At 42.0% G+C, this 26,165-nt stretch overlaps 1 pseudogene; it reads left to right on the top strand.

Annotated features, from left to right (window-relative positions):
* LOC100346193 (protein PBDC1 pseudogene) overlaps positions 1 to 25,681 on the top strand; it is a 91,335-nt pseudogene extending 65,654 nt beyond the window's left edge.
* Positions 25,682 to 26,165: the final 484 nt, after the last annotated feature.

The raw sequence follows: 26,165 nt of genomic DNA, 5'->3' as shown, positions 1-26,165 counted from the left end.
CATAGAAAAGAAAGATCATGCTTATTACTAACTTAGAGCATGCAGGTCCCATTTTTCAATAAATCTTACCATTAGAAATGAACCCTGCTTTGCTCTCTTAACTGCTCTGATGTTGCATTACTGAGACACTAGCATTTGACAGAAATAAATTCAATGTATCATGCTAGTTCAGGATACTTATTTTCCTGAAAAATCTTAAAACTTTCCTCAAGTCACTAGGTCTTTCTGGCAACCAGCCATTTTATTCCTTGTATCATTTAACTGTGGTTACCTATTAATTATCCCCCATGAGATGCCCACAGTAACAATGTTTTGCAAGTAAGTTTCAGTTGTCTGTTTTTTGTGGGGAGGAGAAGAGGGGGCTTTGCAAGAGGGGAGAGTTGAAATCATCCCCAAAAGCCACAAAGAAAAAGCAGCCTAGTATCCCTGCTGCTGATGGCTCCCTCCCACACCACTACAGTTTAGTATAATTAAGTTCTCAGTTTTCAACATAGTAAGTTCACAATCTCTAACAGCATTTCAACAACAGGAAACTTGAAGCCTTGGTCCATGCATTTTAATTCATAGTATGGTAAACAGAAAACCTGAAAATGGCAAAGATGATGCCTAACCTCCTGTGTAAGCAGAAAATGGCAGTAATTCTGCCATGTGCTTCTCAGTTCTGCCACGGGTACTCAGTACAAACTGGGTTTATCTTAGCTGGTGTGTTTTCCTTTTGGCCAGGTATGAAAGTCTAGACTCCAGAGGGCAAATACATTTACTTATTTTTGCTAGAGTTGAAAAAATAAGCCCTAAATTTTACCTTAAACTTGAACTGATCCTAGACACCATTCTTTTGGAATTTCCAAATGGTCCTGTTGCCTCAAGTGTTCAAACTGGCATTTTCACTTGTTCCCCTTTTATTGACTGTCGCTCCCCCTCTTCGTGGAGGAACGACACTAAACCCTGCCTAGGCTTCATATCCGAGTCATGGCACCATTATGTCGCTCCCCGTCTTCGCGGAGGAACGACACAGGACCCTGCGCTGTTCTTTTGTCTGCTCGGCCCTCCCCGGGTTTGCTGCTGGTTCTTCCCGGGTTGGCTACCGACCCTTCCACCTCCGTGGAAGGGCAGTTCCCCCTAGCCACTTTCCCCACTTCCGCGGGGGCGTGGCACACCGCCGGCTGGCTCTCTCGGGGGCTGCACAGGTGTTCCTCAGGTGTTCCCCTTAGATGTTCCTGGTGCATGTTGTCTCTCTCTTCCTTTATAGTCCTCTTCCACCAATCCCAACTCTGCTACCCACACGCCGAGTACGCTGCCCTCCTCCAATCAGGAGCAGGTCCTACAGTTTATTGGTTGAACTGGAGGCAGCTGCGTAAAAGCTGTTTCTCCCTTCTCAGCGCCATATTGTGGAAGAGCAGATGCATAGAATAAGTCTTAATTCCAGTAACAGTCTAGTCCGAGTTGCTCCCCACATTGACCAGCCAATTTTAGTCTTATGTAAAAAAACAAAAAACTGCTTTGAGACTTTATCACATATATCCACACTAAGTATGAGAAAAAAAGCCAATGATGATTCTATGTTCAGAGTTACGTAAAATATAATTCTGTATTTTGCTAGGAAAGTATTATCCTTTACACCAAAGAATCCAAGCAACACAGACTGTACCATGTACTTGCTACCAAGATTGACTCCGATTTCCTCTTTGGGAAGACCCATAAGTATAAATTGAGATGGACAAAAATACTCTGTTGTAGAAGACATTCACAGTTGAACTCCATCTTCCTTAGACTCAGAACTTCACTCCTGGTTGCACCTCACACCTACGGTTGATGCCCAGAAGCCTGAGGTCAGCCCGAGAAGCATGACCTGGGTCTTCACCAAACTCTGTGAATTTGCTCTGGGCTACAGTTGATTCTGTATTCCAGGCTCTGCAAAGTTTTGAGTGGCATACTTTCAGCCTTCGGAAACATATGTGAGGAACAAGTATATAAAGATAGCAATTCTTAACATTTCCATAAAGAACACACTGTACAAAGTATGTTCTCATGTATTGTATTGACACAATAATCAGAGATTATCAGGTCTAGAAACTTAGCCAAGCACATAATCTACAGAACAATAGGTGAGCAGAGCTGAGACCAGAACCCTGGTTTTCTGACTACCTCTTGTGGTTTTTGCCTTCTGGTTATCTGTGTAAGCCCTGGAGTGAAGACCACCTTGTTCTCAATATTTCTTCTTCCTTTTTTTTTTTTTTTTTTTATGTCTCCATTTCTGAATTCCCTTTATCCGGTTTTCTGTGTCTGGAAGTTACCTCTGCCCCACAATAGCCTGTTCAGATCTATTCTTTCTAGTCACTTTGTGACACCTGAGCTGCTGAGATTCCTGGGCTCCAAGAATCTCTTACTTTCTCAACATCCTCCTATACTGCTGGAACCAATTCACAAAGAATTAATGGTACCTAAGAGCTGAGTGCAGAGGTTTTCAATCAGAGTTATTTTGCTCTCCAGGGGACATGTGGCAGTGTCTATAGACTTTTCATGCACCGGCGTCTATTGGGCAGAGGTCAAGAATACTGCCTAACACCTCTCAACACACAGGACAAAGGCTTGCCTATTCATCAATGTCAACAGCGCCCAAATGTCAAGGTTGAGAAATCTTGGCTTGGAGCAATAACCCATCCCACAATGTTTATTATAAACATTTACCCAAAGGAATGATCAACGTCAGGCCTTTCCATCACCGTGTGGTTAGGAAAAATAATAAATGTCAATATGGTGTTATGTGTGTGTTGGTGGTGGCGGGGGAGGTCTCCTTTAGTCAGATCAGGAAGGTTATAGCCTGCTTCAGGTGTGTGAACTGATAATCCTTGACATGAAAGCCAGATAAATTTTAAAAGGCTGTTTTGCGGTAACACAGCTGAGATTTGCTGTGAGAGGAAAGCAGAAAAGAGAACACAAACATTAGTTCTCCATCTCAGAGGCCCTGAAGGTTTGTTGTGTGTCCCACAATGAATATTCTGCTTTGAGAGGTGAATCCTGTGCAAATGTGCTTCAAGTAGCAACACAAGATGATGTGTGATGGACAATAGCCTGGAGGATTAAAATACAAACATATTTGATGTAATGTCTGGTGAAGAACACAACTTCAGAGATGAGAACTTAAATGTGAGATCCAGAATCTGTTCTTTTGGGTTCTATGAGAGTTGTGGATCTTCTAACTCCATTTCATCTACAGAAACCAAATAATTGTAAAAATTCATTCTGGGGTCTGTGCCATGTAAATTTCTAATCAAATGCAAAATTCCATTTCATCTCAAGGGTAGAAAACAATTTACTCTCAGCTTCAAGCTTGCTTTCCTTCTCCAACATCATCAATTCTGTTTTGTGTTCCTCCTTTGTGTCTCAAAGGATAAATTGGATGAACTCAAAAAACAAAATAAGTCCTTTGACCCCATTGTCACTCCTAACTGTTTTCAGATCATGATATATATATTTACAGTATCTTGAATGAGACATTACCACTTAATTATAAAATGTTTTTCGCAAGATCATTTTCCTTAAATGCCTCACTTTGCAATTCCATTTCCTTTCCCCTCCCATTTCAGCTAAATCTGGGGACTTCATTTCTATCTCTGGGACTTGTTTCTGCACTGGACACTTATCTAAATCCACTGCTGGGCCACTTTTCAGCTGTAGCGAAACTAGTTTTCCTTTTAAAATATTTCCTCTCTTGTTATTTCTTTATGCTTAAAAAATTTACAGTGCTTACATTTCCTCTCTACCTTCCTTTTGTACTACAGAACTGGAACTATCTGAAATTCTGATGATAGAAATCCAATTACCGATGAATTGACCTACTGAGATATGTGATCCTGAGCTTTCCTAGCGTTTCTCCTTTTCCTAATCAGTTTTGGATTAACGTGTGTGTGTGTGCCACGCTCGCAAGTTGGGGGAGGGAGAGAGACTGTCAGAAAAAGAAAGTAGGAAGTTATTTTAAAGTAGATAGAAGTGATACATTGGCTTGTGTAGTACATAGAACATAAAACAATTCCCCTTCCTCTTCCACTTCAATGATCAAATCTTAAAGATCATACTTTTATAAAAGGCGATTTTAGGTCAGTGTTAGTTTCACTTCATTATTGGAGTCTCTTTTTTCCCTTTGACAAGGAAAATAATTTGTTTTGCTTAAATCCTTTGCTATTGACAATAGTTGCTATTTCAAAAAAGGATAGAAAGGAGGAAGTATAACTATGCAACAGAACACTTTTCTTGATCTTTTTCCTCAAAACATAAGGAGAAAGGCATTTAAAATATCAAGTAAGAACTTCATGTGAAAGTATATAATTTACTTTTATAGCAAATTACTATTTAGAGGTTAAATAAATCCAACTAGTAGAAGGGTATACAGTAGCTTGAATCCTTTCGATGTGCTGCTCTCTAGTGAGCGTTTGTTAAAACAGCAGCACTGCCTGAGCCCTTTGTACCACAAGCCAAAGGCAGAGCCTGCTAGGAGGTCACAGCAGTCAGTGAGGCTGGTGAGGGTAAGTGAGTGGAAGAGACAGGGTGGGGCGAGAAATCCACCAGGAAGTGTAAGACAGAAGGCCAGAGCTCTGAAATACAGGAGGTCAAAATAAGGTATGGAAACTGCTTATCAGAAACTTCTCTGATGTTTGAAAAGAGCTTGTGGACAAAGCCAGGACCAGGCCTAAGCCATGGCAAGTTCCAATGATTACCCAGCCCCTCTCTTTTGGAAACCAGGAACTTATATGAGTGTTAAAGAAGCAGAAACCAGGCTGGAGCCGCGGCTCACTTGGCTAATCCTCCACCTACAGCGCCGGCACCCCGGGGTTCTAGTCCCGGTTGGGGTGCCAGATTCTGTCCCAGTTGCTCCTCTTCCAGGCCAGCTCTCTGCTGTGGCCCAGGAAGGCAGTGGAGGATGGCCCAAGTGCTTGGGCCCTGCACCCACATGGGAGACCAGGAGGAAGCACCTGGCTCCTGGTTCCGGATTGGCGCAGTACGCCAGCCATGGCAGCCATTTGTGGGGTGAACAATGGAAAAGGAAGACCTGTCTCTCTCTCTCTCTCTCTCTCACTGTCTAACTCTGCTTGTCAAAAAAAAAAAAAAAAAAAAAAAAAAGCAGAAACCAAACAATTGGCACCTACTGGTTAAAATAATAATAATATTAATAATAATAATAAAGGTTCATGTATACAGCCAGATCCTGACTGGGAGAGATGTATGGCTAGAAATGCTTTACCTGCTACCTACTACCATCTCATCTCCTTTTAGCTTTTAAGATTACCCTCCCTATAAGTCAAAATGGTGGAAAAAGAGAAGGCCTCAGTGTATGATTTGTGCCAGGTTAGGGAAAAGAGTTAATCTGGAATAGGAGTATGTAGGTCCCACATGGATTCTTTGTCAAATGAAAATGAGGGTAAACTAATCCACAGCTCACAAAGGATGCGGAGTTTGGGGCTTTAGCAATAAGCACTGACATCTTTTGTTTCAATATTCAAAGAGAGTCTACTGTCCCCTTTTGGGTATGAATAGAAGACCAACTTTCCTCAAAAGTATGAAAAGACAGAAATGCATTTTAGATGTCTTCACTTTATATAGTAACATTATTCTCTTTTGGCATTCTTATAAAAATTTACTATAAACATAGGAAACATACTATTATTTCTGAGTATCTTTACTATATATTTCTTTAAGCCTAAAAATAACCTTTGATGCAGGTTTAATTGCCCTAGGAAATTCTGCTACGGAAGCATGGTTTGTAAGCCCATGATTAGGAAATAGCACATGGAGGACTGAGAATTGAGCTTAGTTTTGTCTGACGCTAAAGATTCAAATATTTTTACTGTGCACAGTTTGACTTCTCTTCTTTTTAGCAACTGGTCTCCTTCTATTTGCTTTGCAAGAGGATAATTAGTAAAATTGGTTAATTAATCTGACTGATAATGACATTCCCTCTTGTTGTGAGTAAAATGGGCATTGTCATCATAACTTTAAGTATGTCACCATAACTTTGTTACCATACTTTAAGAGTCAGATTTAAGTAGGCCATGGGAAATTTCCAATTAGCTGTAAAGCAAGACTGAATCCATAACAAAATAGAAAAAATAATTCTGGGTGGATGGAAACTTACAAACTTTCTGAAATAAACCATTGTTAACCCATTATACTGGGCTTAAGAGTTACCCTCCAAATTTGTGCCTTTTGGGAATGTGACTTATTTGGAAGTTGAGTCTTAACTGAAGTATTAATTATGGTGATATCATACTAGATTAGAGTGGGCCCTAAATCTAGTAAATCCTGACTCTATGGGAGAAGGGAGAAGAAAAATCAGACACAGAGACACAGAGGAATATTAGGGTCCAGGGTCATAGGATGGCAGAAATAGAGATTGTAGTGACGCAGCTACAAGTCAAGGGATGCCAAGGATTGCTCAGAGTCACCAGAAGGTAGAAGGGGTGAGGACATATCTTTACTCTAGAGCCCCCAGAGGGAGTGCAAACCTGCTCACACCTTGGCTTTGGACTTCTATCTTCCTGAACTATGATAGAATAAGCGTCAGTTGCTTTAAGCCAGCCAGCTGGTGGTTCTTGTTACAGCAGCCTTGATAAACTAATATACCCATCATTGCAGATGTATTCATGTGGCTATCTGCTAGAACATGCTAAAAAGCATAGAATTTAAGAGAATAAAATAGAAAATTGCGAAGGTTCAGTGGTTACCAAAGCATAGGACAAGGATGTGTCAAGTGATTGGAAGCCAAATGTGGAGATCCAGAAACTCCGGAGAAATAAAGAAGATGAAGGCAACAGGCCAAATGCTGTGTACTGCAGAGAGATTACCCAACTTTTCACTTCCACCTCGGAGACCAGGTCAATGGTCATCCTCTGCTGATTTTCCAAAAAAAAAAAAAAAAAAAAAAAATCCTTGAGGAAAATTAACATGCTTAGAGGATGGTTCCAAAATTAGCCTTAGTATTTCTTTTAAGTTACATTTTAGATGTTCTATGTAAACAATGCCAGTTTCCTAGTAAAAACATTATTTAATGAACTTTCGATGTTATGCTAAAAGAAAAATATATATTTCAGATAGAAAAGCGATTTTTAAAATAAGCTTCAAACACTGATGTTCATACCAAAGCCTTCCTAAGGTCAACAGTAAATGTGCGTTTATGTTAGTGCTAGCCAGAAAACTCCTTTAAAATGGTATTTGTACAAACAGTTCTTTGCTCAGCTTCATAAAACCCTTAGTGAATACTTTCAAGTCTCTGTAGGAAAACAAAGTTTGACTTAAAGTTGATCACTTTCTCAGAAGAAGCAAGTGGGAGTCTTGGATGGGGTGAAGTCGCTCCTAGTCCCATCATCACTAAGTGAAAAACAAAGTCTTCAAGTTTAATCAAAGGAGCCTTGTGTTGACAGTTGGGAGACTTCAACTGAACTACGGTCCAGGCTCCGATGTTTACTTACTTTATGACTTTAAGTCAAATAGTTTATTTCCCACTGTCTCCATTTTTGATTATTTATCATTGTGCAACATGAGATGAGTTACATAACACTGCTCTACCTCAGTTTCCTCATCTATTAGATGAATATGAGCCTCCTTCAGAGTTGCCACAAGGATTGAAAGAGTTAATATGTCCAAAGCATCGAAAACAACGTCTGGGACAGAGTAGCAGGTGTTAGTGATTGCAGTATCACACATCTTCTCTCCCCTTGCAAATCCTACCTCTTGGGGGCAAGGATTGTGTTTTATTGATCTGGTTATCTCTCTAAATACCTACTAAAGTATTCAGATATAGTACTTGTTCAATACATGCTACTGACCTGAATTTTTACTTCAAGAGCAAAGACTGTATATTGCTTAGTTGGTTGGGGTTACATTCATTTAAAAAAAATTTAAATTCAGTTATCTGGGAAAATAAGAGTAAGTTATCTTTTGGGAAAACATCTGTGAGCACAGAATTCTCATGAGAAAGTCTCTGTCAGGTTTGGGAAAATGCTTTTTTCTTTCTTTCTTTTTTTTTTTTTTTTTTATAGGCAGAGTGGACAGTCAGAGAGAGACAAAGGTCTTCCTTTTCCGTTGGTTCACCCCCAAAATGGCTGATGTGGCTGGCACGCTGTGCCCATCCAAAGCCAGGAGCCAGGTGTTTCTCTTGGTCTCCCATGCAGGCGCAGGGCCCAAGCACTTGGGCCATCCTTCACTGCACTCCTGGGCCACAGCAGAGAGCTGGACAGGAAGAGGGGCAAGCGGGACAGGATCTGGCGCCCCGATCAGGACTAGAACCCAGTGTGCCAGCGCCGCTAGGTGGAGGATTAGCCTATTGAGCCACAGCGCCAGCCGGAAAAATGCTTTTTAAAAAATCTTCCCCAGTGGGACCAGCACTTTGGCATAGAAGATTAAGCCTCCACCTACCGTACCAGCTTCCCATATGGTGTCGGCTTGAGTCCTGATTGCTCCATTTTCGATCCAGCTCCCTGCTAATGCACACCCATGTCATAGACCCAGAAGAAGCTCCCAACTACTGGCTTCAGATCGGCCCAGTACTGGCTGTTGAGACCACTTGGGGAATGAACCAGCAGATGGAAGATTCATTCTGCCCCACCCCTCGCTGTGTGTGTGTGTGTGTGTATTTCTGCCTTCCAAATAAATAAATAAATGTTTTAAAAAAGTTCTTCCCCAGTAAGGGCCAGAGACTTGGAGCTCTAGGGGCAGCAGTCTGCTCTCTTAGAACAGCCTGGAACATACCCACTGTCTGAAAGAGCCTCCCTCTCTCCTGATGTGTTCTCTTATTTCTTCCTTCCCCTGCCCAGCCCCACTGCTCACTCTAGCCCCTTTTCTACTCTGCTAGAGTCCTCTTCTCCCAGGAGAGCTAATAATAAATTCTTTATTGCTTTTAGCTCTGGAAACAGTGTGCTTTCAGGCTGTAATTATATCCCATTTATAAATATTATCTTTAAGAGAATAGCTAATAGCTTTTTTGCAACACTATCTAGTTCTATGGCTGCTACATTTATGTGTCAGCTAGAATCTTGAAATAAACAAAGTTTGCACACTGGTTTCTATAGAATGATGTAAGACCTTGCTAGATTGCTCAGATAAGAACAATTGAGTTCCTAAGATAATAAGCCAACAGTGAAATTAAAAATAAAATGAAACATTCTGAGCAGTCTTCAGGAACCACGACAAATTAAAACCCAACAAGTGGATGTCAGTTGTTTTGTGGAAAGTCAAATTACTCTCTCTAGAGGTTCATGTACATAAGAGTAGCTTAGAGCTAAGTTTCTTCCATAAAAACAATTCAGGTAGAAATAATTCACAGCAAAGAGTTTAAGGAATTGTGAAGAAGAATATAAATCACATTACTCTCAGATTTTAGGTTAGGAAACAAAATGCTTCTTGAAAGGAAGCAAAAGGGCCAGCGCTGCAGCTCACTTGGCTAATCCTCTGCCTGTGGCGCCGGCACCCTGGGTTCTAGTCCCAGTTGGGGCACCAGATTCTGTCCCGGTTGCTCCTCTTCCAGTTCAGCTCTCTGCTGTGTTCCGGGAAGGCAGTGGAGGATGGCCCAAGTGCTTGGGCCCTGCACCCGCATGGGAGACCAGAAGAAGCACCTGGCTCCTGGCTTCGGATCGGCACAGCGTGCCGGCCATAGTAGCCCTTTGGGGGATGAACCAACAGAAGGAAGACCTTTTTCTCTCTCCCTCTCTCTCTAACTCTGCCTGTCAAAAAAAAAAAAAAAAAAAAAAAAAAAAAAAAAAAAAAGGAAGCAGATGCCAGGGAAGGTCTTTTGCCTCATAGTTAAGATGCCTACATCCCACACTGGAACCCTGGGTTCAAATCCCAGTTCTGCTCCCAATTCCAGTTTCCTGTTTATTAGACAATGGGAGGCAACAATGATAGGTCAAGTAGTTGATTTCCTGCCACCCACAAAAGAGATCTGGACTGAGTTCCTAGTTCCCACTTAAGTCTGTCCTAGACCTGGCCATTGTAGGCATTTGGAGCATGAACCAGCAAAAGGGAATGCATACTTTCTCTCACAAATAAGTAAATTTGAAAAAAGGAAGTTAATGTCAATGTCTTAGCTATAATGAAGGTGTCATTACAAGGGTAGCCTGGTGGCTGGTTCCTATCTTCATACAGAGACGCTCCTACATGAAATTATGTACAGCAGTCTTTCCAAAAGAAAGGAATAGTAGATGTTAGCAGACTACTACATCCTTTAACTGAAGAGTTTCACTTTTTCTGGAGAGGCAGCATTATGTCATGATAAACGGGATCAGCTCCAAAGACAAAACTTCATGGGTATTAATATCAAAAATTGTGTCAGTTGGGCGAGCTGTGCCAGGTTTGCATTTGTAAAATGGATAGAACTTGTGAATACTAAAAGAGTTAAATCCAAAGTGCCTAAAATAGGACCTGCACACCACAGAGACCAATGAATATTTGCTATTATGTTGTTTCTGTAAAGATTATTTACAGGCGGAGCCAAGATGGCGGAATAGTGAGGGCGCGCACCGATAGTCCGGGAAAATTTAGTTTAATAAAAGGGGAGTTACGGTAGCCTCAGAAAAAAGAACCAGGAAAATATTGCAGACAAAACTCTTCTGGATCCAGTGGGCGTGAATCGGAGGACCTACTGGGAGAACAAGGTCGCCCACCGCGCGCGAAAGCCGAACCGCAGGACCGAGCCGCGGGACTGAGCCGCGGAAGCCGAGCCGCGGGACTGAGCTGCGCAAGCTGCAGGGTCTGCGCGCAAGTGCTCGAAGGGGAGTGCAACAGCGGGGAGACTTGGGAAGTCCAGGGCTCCGAGTCCACACATCGGCGCTGGAAGGGGAGCAGACCTGCGTGGAGAGCGTGGGAGCCCACAGTTCGGGACATCAGCGGCAGACTCAACACACCAGCGCTGGAACGCGAGGTGAGCCGAACCTCAATAACCCGAGACACCGGCAGGCAAGCGGAGAGAGGAGACTAGAGGGAACGACCCCTGGGGCGGGGGGGACTTCACCAAGCTAACTGGAAGAGAGAGAGGGGGAAAAAAAAAAGGTGACTGGTATGGACACGGGTTTCTCTCTCTCCGCTCACCTCTCAAGGGCGAGCAAGACAAAGAGCAGGCGCCATCTTGGACATACGTCATAAGCAGAGCGACCTCAGGTCTGCACCGGCCCTGAGCCTAGCAGAAAAACCTGACTCTGGGTGGGGCGAATTAACAGGAGATTAGGACTTAGTAAATTTATGGTGCTACTGAACTGAGACTGTGAAAAAAGAGACGGTGGGGGAGAGAACTCACGGAATTCACGTGAGCACTCTCCAGAGACGCTACAATTCCGTAACTTTGGCAACCCAGTGGGAGACTGAAGGAGAATTTGAGCCCACTCTAAGGGCCGAACAGATTCCCTGTGTGGTCCTTGGGAAAGAGCTTCTGATCTCTGGCTCCTGTGGGTATATCATTCGCCTGCTAACTACCTCCAACTTTGTTCAGCTGTGCAGAATAACTTCCCTGTTGAATCAAAAAAAAAAAAGAGAGAGAGAGAGAGAGAGAGAGGTTTACCACGCCTAACCTGGGAGTGTCACCTTAGGCACACCAAACAGAGCTCTCAGGCCACACCCATCTCAAGCCCTAAGGCTCCATCAAAAACAGATAGTCCACTTAATCTAGAGTCGCAGTATAACAAGAAAAAGCACCACAGTGAAGAAACCAAATATCTCCAATATGACAAATAACAAACGCAAAAACCAAGGTAATAAAAACAAGGAAGTCACCATGAAGCCCTCAAATGAAAAAGACACCCCAATTCAAGATTATGAGGATGATGACATAGAAGAAATGCAAGAAGCAGATCTCAAAAAATTGATAAGAACATTAAGAAGTTCTCAAAAACAAATTCTTGAACTACAGAAATCCTTAATGGACAAGATAGAAAATCTCTCTCGTGAAAATGAAATATTAAGGAGGAATCAAAATGAAACGAAACAACTAGTACAACAGGAAACTGGGATAGTGACTGAAGTGAAGAATTCAATAGATCAAATGAAAAACACAATAGAGAGCCTTACAAACAGAATGGGAGAAGCGGAAGAGAGAATATCGGACTTAGAAGACAGAGAACAGGAAAGGATACAGTCAGACCAAAGAAAAGAAGAGGAAATTAGGAATCTAAAACATATTGTCGGGAATCTTCAGGATACTATTAAAAAACCCAACATTCGGGTTCTAGGAGTTCCTGAAGGCATGGAGAGGGAGAAAGGATTAGAAGGCCTTTTTAGTGAGATATTAGCAGAAAATTTCCCAGGTTTGGAGAAGGACAGAGAAATCCTAGTACAGGAAGCTCACAGAACCCCTAATAAACACGACCAAAAGAGACCCTCACCACGGCACGTTGTAATTAAACTCTCCACAGTGAAACATAAAGAAAAGATCCTAAAATGTGCAAGAGAGAAACGTCAGATTACTCTCAGAGGATCTCCAATCAGACTCACAGCTGACTTCTCATCAGAAACTCTACAAGCTAGGAGGGAATGGCAAGATATAGCCCAGGTACTAAGAGAGAACAACTGCCAGCCCAGAATATTATATCCTGCCAAGCTCTCATTTGTGAATGAAGGTGAAATAAAGACTTTTCATAACAAACAGAAATTGAAAGAATTTGTTGCCACTCGTCCAGCCCTGCAAAAGATGCTTAAAGATGTGTTACACACAGAAACAAAGAAACACGGTCATCAATATGAAAGAAGGTAAAGGAAGGAAACCAAGGAAGGAAAGCTCACAGCTAAAGATCACAGGGAATTCAAAGCATATATTAGAACTTATCTTTGGCAAATGGCAGGGCAAAGTTACCACTTATCATTAGTCACATTGAACGTGAATGGCCTGAACTGTCCAGTTAAAAGACACCGTTTGGCTGATTGGGTTAAAAAACAAAACCCATCTATTTGCTGCTTACAAGAAACACATCTTTCCAACAAAGATCCATACAGACTGAAAGTGAAAGGCTGGAAAAAGATATACCATGCCAACAGAAATGAAAAAAGAGCAGGCGTAGCCATCTTAATATCAGACACCATAAACTTTACCACAAAAACCATTAAGAGAGACAAAGAGGGACACTACATAATGATTAAGGGATCAATTCAACAGGAAGATATAACAATTATCAATGTAGATGCACCTAACTACAGGGCACCGGTTTATCTAAAAGATTTGTTAACGGACTTAAAGGGAGACTTAGACCCCAATACAATAGTACTGGGGGACTTCAATACTCCACTCTCAGAAATAGACAGATCAATAGGACAGAAGATCAACAAGGATACAGTAGATTTAAACGACACTATAGCCCAAATGGATCTAACAGATATATACAGAACTTTCAATCCTACAGCTAAAGATTATACATTCTTCTCAGCAGTACATGGAACCTTCTCTAGGATTGACCACATACTAGGCCATAAAGCAAGTCTCAGCAAATTCAAAAGAATTAGAATCATACCATGCAGCTTCTCAGACCATAAAGGAATGAAGTTGGAAATGAACAACTCAGGAATCCCTAGAGCATACGCAAACACATGGAGATTGAACAACATGCTCCTGAATGAACAATGGGTCATAGAAGAAATCAAAAGAGAAATCAAAAACTTTCTGGAAGTAAATGAGGATAACAGCACAACATACCAAAACTTATGGGACGCAGCAAAAGCAGTGTTAAGAGGAAAGTTTATATCAATAGGTGCCTACATCAAGAAATTGGAAAGGCACCAAATAGATGAGCTTTCTATTAACCTCAAGGATCTAGAAAACCTACAGCAAACCAGACCCAAATCTAGTAGGAGAAGAGAAATAATTAAAATCAGAGAAGAAATCAACAGGATTGAATCAAGAAAAACATTACAAAAAATCAGCCAAACGAGGAGCTGGTTTTTTGAAAAAATAAACAAAATTGACACCCCATTGGCCCAACTAACTAAAAAAAGAAGAGAAAAGACCCAAATCAATAAAATCAGAGATGAAAAAGGAAATGTAACAACAGACACCACAGAAATAAAAAGAATCATCAGAAATTACTACAAGGACTTGTATGCCAGCAAACAGGGAAACCTATCAGAAATGGATAGATTCCTGGACACATGCAACCTACCTAAATTGAACCAGGAAGACATCGAAAACCTAAACAGACCCATAACTGAGACAGAAATTGAAACAGTAATAAAGGCCCTCCCAACAAAGAAAAGCCCAGGACCAGATGGATTCACTGCTGAATTCTACCAGACATTTAAAGAAGAACTAACTCCAATTCTTCTCAAACTATTCAGAACAATTGAAGAAGAGGGAATCCTCCCAAATTCTTTCTATGAAGCCAGCATCACCTTAATTCCTAAGCCGGGAAAAGATGCAGCACTGAAAGAGAATTACAGACCAATATCCCTGATGAACATAGATGCAAAAATCCTCAATAAAATTCTCGCCAATAGAATGCAACAACACATCAGAAAGATCATCCACCCAGACCAAGTGGGATTTATCCCTGGTATGCAGGGATGGTTTAATGTGCGCAAGACAATCAATGTGATACACCACATTAACAGACTGCAGAAGAAAAACCATATGATTCTCTCAATAGATGCCGAGAAAGCATTTGATAAAATACAACACCCTTTCATGATGAAAACTCTAAGCAAACTGGGTTTGGAAGGAACATTCCTCAATACAATCAAAGCAATCTATGAAAAACCCACAGCCAACATCCTATTGAATGGGGAAAAGTTGGAAGCATTTCCACTGAGATCTGGGACCAGACAGGGATGTCCACTCTCACCACTGCTATTCAATATAGTTCTGGAGGTTCTAGCCAGAGCTATTAGGCAAGAAAAAGAAATTAAAGGGATACAAATTGGGAAGGAAGAACTCAAACTATCCCTCTTTGCAGATGACATGATTCTTTATTTAGGGGACCCAAAGAACTCTACCAAGAGACTATTGGAACTCATAGAAGAGTTTGGCAAAGTAGCAGGGTATAAAATCAATGCACAAAAATCAACAGCCTTTGTATACACAGACAATGCCATGGCTGAGGAAGAAATTCTAAGATCAATCCCATTCACAATAGCTACAAAAACAATCAAATACCTTGGAATAAACTTAACCAAGGATGTTAAAGATCTCTACGATGAAAATTACAAAACCTTAAAGAAAGAAATAGAAGAGGATACCAAGAAATGGAAAAATCTTCCATGCTCATGGATTGGAAGAATCAATATCATCAAAATGTCCATTCTCCCAAAAGCAATTTATAGATTCAATGCAATACCAATCAAGATACCGAAGACCTTCTTCTCAGATCTGGAAAAATTGGTACTGAAATTTATATGGAGGCACAAGAGACCTCGAATAGCTAAAGCAATCTTGTACAACAAAAACAAAGCCGGGGGCATCACAATACCAGATTTCAGGACATACTACAGGGCAGTTGTAATCAAAACAGCATGGTACTGGTACAGAAACAGAAGGATAGACCAATGGAACAGAATTGAAATACCAGAAATCAACCCAAACATCTACAGCCAACTTATATTTGATCAAGGATCTAAAACTAATTCCTTGAGCAAGGACAGTCTATTCAATAAATGGTGCTGGGAAAATTGGATTTCCACGTGCAGAATCATGAAGCAAGACCCCTACCTTACACCTTACACAAAAATCCACTCAACATGGATTAAAGACCTAAATCTACGACCTGACACCATCAAGTTACTAGAGAACATTGGAGAAACCCTTCAAGATATTGGCACAGGCAAAGAGTTTCTGGAAAAGACCCGGGAGGCACAGGCAGTCAAAGCCAAAATTAACTATTGGGATTGCATCAAATTGAGAAGTTTCTGTACTGCAAAAGAAACAGTCAGGAGAGTGAAGAGACAACCGACAGAATGGGAAAAAATATTTGCAAACTATGCAACAGATAAAGGGTTAATAACCAGAATCTACAAAGAGATCAAGAAACTCCACAAAAACAAAACCAACAACCCAATTAAGAGATGGGCCAAGGACCTCAATAGACATTTTTCAAAAGAGGAAATCCAAATGGCCAACAGGCACATGAAAAAATGTTCAAGGTCATTAGCAATCAGAGAAATGCAAATCAAAACCACAATGAGGTTCCACCTCACCCCGGTTAGAATGGCTCACATTCAGAAATCTACCAACAACAGATGCTGGCGAGGATGTGGGGAAAAAGGGACACTAACCCACTGTTGGTGGGAATGCAAACTGGTCAAGCCACTATGGAAATCAGTCTGGAGATTCCTCAGAAACCTGAAGATAACCCTACCGTTCGACCCAGCCATCCCACTCCTTGGAATTTACCCAAAGGAATTTAAATTGGCAAACAAAAAAGCGGTCTGCAGCCTAATGTTTATTGCAGCACAATTCACAATAGCTAAGACCTGGAACCAACCTAAATGCCCATCAACGGTAGACTGGATAAAGAAATTATGGGATATGTACTCTTTAGAATACTATACTGCAGTAAGAAACAACGAAATCCAGTCATTTGCAACAAAATGGAGGAATCTGGAACACATCATGCTGAGTGAAATAAGCCAGTCCCAAAGGGACAAATACCATATGTTCTCCCTGATCGGTGACAACTGACTGAACACCAAAAAGGAAACTTGTTGAAGTGAAAGGGACACTATGGGAAACGGTGACTTGATCAGCATAGCCCTGACTGTTAATGAACAACTTAATACATTATCCCTCTTAGTAGTTTTTTTGTCTGTTCTACTTAATATGACTGATTTAATTCTGTAATTAATACACAGTTATTCTTAAGTGTTGAAATTTAACTGAAATGTGATCCCTGTTAAACATAAGAGTAGGAATAAGAGAGGGAAGAGATATATAATTTGGGACATGCTCAAGCTGACTTGCCCCAAATGGTAGAGTTAGAAACATACCAGGGGACTCCAATTTAATCCCATCAAGGTGGCATGTACCAATGCCATCTCACTAGTCCAAGTGATCAATTTCAGTTCGCAATTGATCATAATGAAAGGACTAAGAGTCAAAGGGAGCACATAAGCAAGTCTAGTACCTGCTAACACTAACCGATAGAATAAATAAAGGGGAGAGTGATCCAACATGGGAAGTGAGATACTCAGCAGACTCATAGAATGGCAGATGCTCTAAATAGCACTCTGGCCTCAGAATCAGCCCTAAAGGCATTCAGATCTGGCTGAAAAGCCCATGAGAGTATTTCAGGCATGGAAAGCCAAGACACTCTGGCAAAAGATCTCTGTGAGTGAGATCTCAGTGAAAAGAACAGGTCTTCAAAGAAGGAGGTACCTTTCTCTGAAGGGAGGAGAGAACCTCCACTTTGACTATGACCTTGTCTAAACAAGATAAGAGTCGGAGAACTCAAGGGGCTTCCATAGCCTTGGAAACTCATGACTGGAGCATAGGGAGATTACTGATGCCATAGACAGGAGTGTCAATTGGTAAAGTCAACAACAGGAGTCACTGTGCACTTACTCCTCATGTAGGATCTCTGTCATTAATGTGCTGTGCATTGAGATTTAATGCTATAACGAGTACTCAAATAATATATTTCACTTTGTGTTTCTATGGGGGTGCAAACTGTTGAAATCTTTACTTAATGCATACTAAACTGATCCTCTGTAAAAAAAAAAAAAAAAAAAAGAAAAGAAAAGAATAGAAACTATCAACTCCCAACTTGACTCTCACTGGGATTAAACATGACAATAGGTCTGATCTGATTTCATCATCATTAAAAAAAATCATCTATTATTTTTCACTTTATGTTTCTGTGTGGGAGCAAACTGTTGAAATCCTTACTTAATGTATACTAAGCTGATCTTCTGTATATTAAGATAATCGAAAATGAATCTTGATGTGAATGGAAGGGGAGAGGGAGTGGGAAAGGGGAGGGTTGTGGGTGGGAGGGACGGTATGGGGGGGAAGACATAGTAATCCATTATTCGTACTTTGGAAACGTATATTCATTAAATAAAAGTTAAAAAAAAAAAAAAAAGAAAGAAACATACCAGGGGATTCCAATTCAATCCCATCAAGGTGGCATGTACCAATGCCATCTCACTAGTCCCAGTGGTCAATTTCTATTCACAATTGATCATAATGATAGGACTAAGAGCCAAAGGGAGCACATAAACAAGACTAGTGTCTGCAATTACTAGCTGATAGAATAAAAAAGGGAGAGAATGATCCAACATGGGAAGCGAGATACACAGCAGACCCATAGAATGGCAGATGTCCTAAACAGCACTCTGGCCTCATAATCAGCCCTTAAGGCACGCGGATCTGGCTAAAAAGCCCATGAGAATATTTCAGGCATGGAAAGCCAAGACACTCTGGGGAAAAAAAAAAAAAAAAAAAAAAAAAAAACCCTAAATGAAAGATCTCCGCGAGTGAGTGAGATCCCAGTGGAAAGAACGGGTCATCAAAGAAGGAGGTACCTTTCTCTGAAGGGAGGAAAGAACTTCCACTCTGACTATTACCTTGTCTAAATATGATCAGAGTTGGTGAACTCAAAAGGCTTCCATAGCCTTGGCAACTCATGACAAGAGCCTAGGGTGATTACTGATGCCATAAACAAGAGTGTCAATTTGTTAAGTCAACAACAGGAGTCACTGTGCACTTACTCCTCATGTAGGATCTTTGTCCTTAGTGTGCTGTACATTGAGATTTAATGCTATAACTAGTACTCAAACAGTATTTTTCACTTTATGTTTCTATGTGGGAGCAAACTGTTGAAATATTTACTTAATGTATGCTAAACTGATCTTCTGTATATAAAGAGAAACGAAAATGAATCTTGATGTGAATGGAAGGGGAGAGGGAGTGGGAAAGGGAGGGTTGCGGGTGGGAGGGACGTTATGGGGGGGAAGCCATTGTAATCCATAAGCTGTACTTTGGAAATTTATATTCATTAAATAAAAGTTAAAAAAAAAAGGAAAAAAAAAACATGTTACCATTAAAAAAAAAAAAAAGATTATTTACAATGTTTTTTATTTAGAATACTTATTAGAATTACCTTATTTTTAATTATTGCTCACCTCTCTCCTAGCTCTCTTGCTAACATGTTTGTTTCTAGCTCAGGAAGAGCTAAGCTGTTGCCACTGACTTTCCTGTTATGAAAATGTGTTCTGGCCGGCGCCGCGGCTCACTAGGCTAATCTTCCGCCTTGCGGCACCGGCACACCAGGTTCTAGTCCTGGTCAGGGCGCCGGATTCTGTCCCGGTTGCCCCTCTTCCAGGCCAGCTCTCTGCTGTGGCCAGGGAGTGCAGTGGAGGATGGCCCAAGTGCTTGGGCCCCTGCACCCGCATGGGAGACCAGGAGGAAGCACCTGGCTCCTGGCTTCAATCGGCGCAGCGCCCCAGCCATAGTGACCATTTGGTTGGTGAACCAATGGAAAAAGGAAGACCTTTCTCTCTGTCTCTCTCTCTCTCTCTCACTAACTCTGCCTGTCAAAAAAAAAAAAAAAAATGTGTTCTGAGAAAATTCTCTTTCTGACCTTAGCAAAGATGCTTCCATTAGCACTAGAAAGAAGGAAACTTTAAAGAATGATACAAGAATTAAAAACAATTAAAATCTGCAAAGGCAGATACCACAGAATCCCAAAGCCATTGGTTACTACTTCTGAGGGAATGCGATCCCTGGGGAATCTCTGTTGTCTCTGGGACGCTGGAGGCCCTCAGAATTTAGGCAGTCTCCCTCCACCTCGGAGCTTTGGCTTCTGCTTGCACTCCCCAAGTGCCTGTTCCCTAAGACCAGCTTCATAGCAAACTGCAGTGATCTCTGCCTTCCCTGCTTGCAGCTATCTCCCAAAACTCGCAAACAGCTGTGTGATTTTACTACTTAGTGCAATGCAGAAAAGCATTGCTATGAAACAACACAATTGGAGAGTTCCTGACTTTACTGACTTCCCAAGGTTCTTGTGGCCATTTGAGATTTTGAGCCTAAATACTTTTCTCTAGTGGAACACAAGTGCCAGTTTCCCCCCAGCTTTTCTCTATCCATCTTCAAGGTGGAATTTACCAAAATAGCATCCATTACTACACCTTCTCCAAATCCCTTTCTTTTTGAAGACCTCTCAGAACAGGGACACAGGCATAATTACAGTATTCATTGGGCTCTTCTCAAGTGAGTGACTCGAATTCCAAACATGTATCTCTGGATTTGGGCCATCACCTACATGCTTCTAACTGTGTATGTGAAAGGCCACTGGATGAAGCCCATTTAATTGAGGACTCAGTTGGGAATCTCCAGTTTTAGTGGACATCACAATCACCTGGAGGGCTTGTTAAACCACACTTGTTAAACTCCACTGTCGGAATTTCTGATTCAGTAGGGCTAGCACAGGGCTCAAGTATTTGCATTTCCAACCAGTTTCCAAGTGGAGCTGACTGCTGGTAGTACATTACGAGAACAACTGACTAACGGTCCTCCTCTCCTGGTCCTCATTGTTGTCCTGTGAGAAAGAGCCTTTCCACAGTACGAAGCCAGAGTGAGATGCATAGAAGCAAAGAGAAGGGAAGGGAATATGAAGAGAATTCACATGAGTTTTTTGGCTCTGGGACCTAGCAGGATAGGAAGCCAATTTCTAACCTCCATTTCCCAGTTATAGATGAGAAGTTATAATGAAGCTTCTTGCTAAGTTATTGTGAGTTTATGCCATTGCACCAAAATAAGACAGCCAATAAAAATCTCAGTAAAATGTATGGCTACAAAAGCATCTATTCAAGAACATACTTCATTGCACCTTTGTAGATTATCAGAGAAGTTATTTCTCTGCATCAACTTCTCATTTCATCAATAACAAATATTCATTACCAATGTGACAATCACCATGTTTTATTACGGAGATCTGATGGTGATTGAAGCAGATGGAAATTCCTCCAGTGGATATAGGCACAGAAGGCAAAGTTGAGCAAATGTTTGGCAAGCCTGGAATCATTCACCCATTTATTCTACATTTATCTGTTAAACAACAATTAAGTGCTACTCACTATGCCAAGGACTGGGATGAAACAGTGAAAACATCCTTCCTGTTTAGTTTGGACAACAAAACGAAAGAGTCGCAACAGAGTTAGCTCAGTGCTCTGAGCACATCAAGATGGTATCATAAACTCTGGGGTGCACAAAAAGGAGCCAGCAGGGCACCAGGTATGTCTCAGTAAACCATTACTCTCAGATACGTTTAGGGTAATGATAAGAACACAGTTTACAGGAAGGGAACATAGATTTTAGTGGTTCAGAGAACAAGCCTTGGACTTTGAATAGACTTGGTTTGAGGCATGGTTTCACTACCTACCAGTTAGTTACACAGAGCAACTGTTTCCCTAAGCCTCAGTTTCTTTTATTTATTAATCTGATTATTCATTTTACCTGCTATAGGTAATACTACAATAAGAACTTCATGTTAATATTGAATATATAAATGTTCTATCAACCTGTACTAAATAAAATGTCTGCAAATCACAAAGTTTTAGAGTAATTGCAAAGAAAAAATAAAAGCTCCCATCTTTCATGGGAAAGCTACATACAGAAGAAATATAAACTAGAAACTTCAAAGACTAAAGTGATATGAAAATTAAAGGAAGAATTATTTTTTATTTGACAGGTAGAGGTATAGACAGTGAGAGAGAGAGACAGAGAAAAAGGTCTGCTTTCCGTTGGTTCACTCCCCAAATGGCCTCTACGGCCGGCGCTGCACCATTCTGAAGCCAGGAGCCAGGTGCTTCTTCCTGGTCTCCCATGCGGCTGTAGGAGCCAAAACACTTGGGCCATCCTTCACTGCCCTCCCGGGCCACAGCAGAGAGCTGGACTGGAAGAGGAGCAACCAGGACTAGAACCCGGTGCCCATATTGGATGCTGGCGCCGCCGGCGGAAGATTAACCAAGTGAGCCATGGCACTGGCCCCAGAAGAATTTTTTTAAACTCTTATTCAACCATCTTATTTACTTGAAAGTCAGAGAGACAGACACAGAAAGAGAGAGAGTGGTGGCGGTGGGGGTTGAGGGGAAAGAGTACTCTCCTATCCACTGGTTTATTCCCCCAAATTCTTGCAATAGGCAGGACGGGGCCAGGCCAAAGCCAGGAGCCAGGAAGTCAATTCAGGACTCCCATGCGGCTGACAGGGATCCAACTACTTGAGCCAATCATCTGCTGATTCCCGGGGTGTGCATTAGCAGTGAGCCAGAGCCAGGAGTGGAGCTTGGAGTCACACTCAGGTACTCTGACTTTAATGCAGGCATTTCAAGTGGCATCTTAACTGCTACACCAAATGCCCACCCCCACGAAGAAGCTTTGAATAATCAACAGCTTCAGAGCTCAATCTCTAAAGATTCCTTTAAGAGGCAATGTTGGATGGCATAAATTTTATTCAAAAAATATAAGAAATGGTATCATACCCATTACAAAAATAGAAAACTCGAGGCAGGCGCTGTGGCGCAGCAGGTTAAAGCCCTGGTTTGAAGTGCCGGCATCCCATATGGGCGCCGGTTCGAGTCCCAGCTGCTCCTCTTCCAATCCAGCTCTCTGCTATGGCCTGGGAAAGCAGTGGAGGATGGCCCAAGTCCTTGGGCCCCTGAACCTGTGTGGGAGACCAGGAGGAAGCTCCTGGCTCCTGGCTTCAGATCAGCACAGCTCCGGCCATAGCGGCCATCTGGGGAGTGAACCAGCGGATGGAAGACCTCTCTCTCTGTCTCTGCCCCTCTCTAATGCTGTCTTTCAAATAAATAAAATAAATCTTTAAAAAAAAAAGAAAATAGAAAACATACAGATTTCAAATGAAGCTGCGGGAGACCTAGGAGATTAGAAACAATCAAAGTCATAAATCTTATGTGGCCCTCATTAATGTAAAGCAAGAAGCTTGACCCGACAAGATTGTCTGCAAGTACACATCATGTTTTATAGCAAATGGAGAACAAAAGGCAAAACATCAGGCTGTAGACTTAGATTTGACTGAGGACTAACTCCACCACTTATGAGAGTGGGCATTTATTTATGAGCTCAAACCTCATTTAAATGTTGTCACCACAATACCTACTCCACAGGTTTGTGAAGAATCAAGTGAGATAATGACCTTAGGGTTCCCAGGATAGTGCCTTCCCCTCATGGGCACTCAATGGAGAGAAGTTACAATCCTGGGGAGAGTCAGAGAAAGGAGAGTCAGAGAAAGGAGAGTCAGAGAAAGGAACTGACTCCTGGTCTGCAGGCCAAGCATCGTGCTATGACACTTCCTACTGCATCACTTTCTCATCATTTATTGATCATGAGAAAAAAAATGTTATTAGCCAAGTTAAATTGGTTGTTGGACCTTAGGTCAAGATTTCTGCAGCAGAAAGCCTGCTGTGGGCATAATTGTGAAATCATGAAGAATTTTTGCAATCTTAGATGGTGGTTTTGGTCCCTGGTCTGGCCCCATCCCATGTGTTCATAATGAACAATCTGCTGTTTGAAAGCTGCCCTCACTCTGCCCAGCAGGGAAGGCCGACTTCTTAAAGTGTGGTTCTCCAGTTCATTCCCCACAATTCCTTCTTGCAGGGAGCAGATCCTGCAGGAACAAGCAAGCAGTCTGTTGATCCTGGGCCCTCCTAATGTGAGTCATCATATTGCAGATGAGAAAAACAAAGAAGCACTGAGCCTGTGTGGGGAGAGAATGATAAACCTACAGCAAGGTATTCTCCAGTCCAATATCATACAAAGGGATGCACTCAGAATTCATGAGTCATTGAATTTTTTAGGTTGCATTTTTAAAAGCGGGGCCTTTTAAATTTTTTCATTTTATTGGGAAGACAGCGATAAAGTGACAAACAGATAAATTCAGAGAGATCCTCCACCTGTTGATTCACATCCCAAAAAATCTCAATAGCCAGGCTGGACCAGGCCAAAGCCAGGAGCACAGAACTCAACCCAGGTCATCTACTTGGGTGGCAGGGACACAGGTAGTTGAACTCTCACCTGCTGCCCCCCAGGGTACACTAGCAGAAAGCTGGATCAGAAGATGGCAGCCAAAAGAAAAGTAGCCACCCAAACATGGGATGCGGGTGTCCAAGTGGTGACTCAACTGCTGCACCAAATGCCCACCCCTAAAAACTGGGGCTTTTAAAAGTAGAAAACAGAGTTAGGCAATGAGTGTAGTAGTCAGGGCAGCATTTGGGACACCTGCAAGTCATATCAGAGTTCCTGAGTTCAAGTCTTGGTCCTACTTTTCATTCCACTTCTTACTAATGCACACCCTGGCAGGCAGTAGGTGATGGCTCAGGCAGCTGGGTCCCCGACCCCTATACTGGAGACCAAGATTGAGTTCCTGGCTCCCAGCTTCAGCCTGGCCCATCCCCAGCTATTGCAGGCATTTGTGGAATGAACCAGCAAATGAGATCTTCTCTCTTTTCTCACCCCACCCTCTCTTTGTGTGTGTGTTTCTGACTTTCAAATAAAATGAATCTGAAATAGTAAGAGAACATTGATCCAACTGAAATATACTAAAATTGATAAACTGATGAATAGGGTTACAGCATTTATATCCTCTATTTGTTCTACCTGTTTAAATATCCACCATTAGAAAAGCATCTTTGGGCGAGGCAAAGCCATGCTTTCTGCCGCCAACACAGAGGCTAGTAGGGGAACCATTGAATCGGTTTCCAGGGAGCTGGCGTCTGTGGCACATGCTCTTTCTCTCCCAGCAGAGTCTTATGGCAAGGATCCAGATATTGAAATGGCTTGGGGCTGGCGCCGCAGCTCACTAGGCTAATCCTCCACCTGCGGCGCTGGCACACCGGGTTCTAGTCCCAGTCGGGGCGCCAGATTCTGTCCCAATCGCTCTCTTCCTGTCCAGCTCACTGCAATGGCCTGGGAGTGCAGTGGAGGATGGCCCAAGTGCTTGGGCCCTGCACCCGCATGGGAGACCAGGAGAAGCACCTGGCTCCTGGCTTCGGATCAGCGTGGTGCACTGGCCATAGCGGCCACCGTTGGGTGAACCAACGGAAAAAGGAAGACCTTTCTCTCTGTTTCTCTCTCACTATCCACTCTGCCTGTCAAAAAAAAAAAAAAAAGAAGAAGAAGAAGAAGAAGAAGAAGAAAAGAAAAGAAAAAAAGAAATGGCTCGGGCCACAAGAGCGATGCAGCATGCTGAAGTGTGTTACAAGCTGATTTCATCAGTTGACCCACAGTTCCTGAAACTCACCAAAGTGGATGACCAAATCTACTCTGAGTTCCAAAAAATTTTTGTGAAACTCAAGGTAGATGTGTTAGACCCAGAAGAACTTAAACCAGAATCAGCAAAAGAGAAGCAGAGGCCATTCTGCCTGAAGTTTAAAGGGATTGTGGAAGACTTCATCTATGGTACTTTGCTGCAACTAGATTGTACTCAGAGTTGCACTGAGGAAAACACCATCTTTGCTCCCAAAATACAGTTTTTGGCCATTGAAACAGCTCGGAACCAGGAAGGCTGTAACAAATCAGTTTACATCAGTGTTCAGCACAAAGGAGAGAAAGCAGGGGTCAGTGGAGGAGAGCAAGAGAAAGCTGAGAAAAAAGAAGAGAAAGGAGCCAACAGTGGAGGGAAAAAAAGAGGAGGGAGTTGCCGGAGAAGGAGAAAAAGAGGAAACTGCCAAAGAAGGAGAAAAAGAGACAGAAGCGGACAAAGAAATCTGAAGTGGGGAATAGCCACGTAAGGTGAACAGGGACTAGAGCTCTAGAGGCTATTCTAGCTGAGCCAAATGCCACAGTGCTATTTGCACAGACGCCTTTGGTTGTAAATGTACATCTTTGTGCAGCTGAAAGGTGCTCAGAGAGACATCTCTCTAGTCTGTCAGGAGCTGCTCTAGTTGTTTCATAAACTGGCTTAAAGACTTTTAGTGAAGTTTTAGTTGACTGTTTGTGTGTTGTTTCTTGACTCTCACTGCTTCTCAAGTAAGAAATTTTGTAAATAAATGTCTTCTGTTTCTTAACAAAAAAAAGCAAAGCAAAGCATTTTTGAATTAAAAGAAATTTTGGAATTAAAATTAAGTTAAAAGAGGGGTTAGCATTGTGACTCAGCAGGTTGAGATGTAGCCTGCAGCACCAGTATCCTATATAGGTGCTGGTTTGAGTCTCAGCTGCTCTACTTCAGATCCAGCTCCTTGCTAATACACCTGGG

Source organism: Oryctolagus cuniculus, chromosome 9 (genome assembly GCF_051225735.1).
Source record: "Oryctolagus cuniculus isolate XC-2025 breed Fujian yellow rabbit chromosome 9, ASM5122573v1, whole genome shotgun sequence".
Taxonomy (NCBI): domain Eukaryota; kingdom Metazoa; phylum Chordata; class Mammalia; order Lagomorpha; family Leporidae; genus Oryctolagus; species Oryctolagus cuniculus.
The sequence above is the reverse complement of the archived record's forward strand: the minus strand, read 5'-3'. Positions and strand labels throughout refer to the sequence as shown.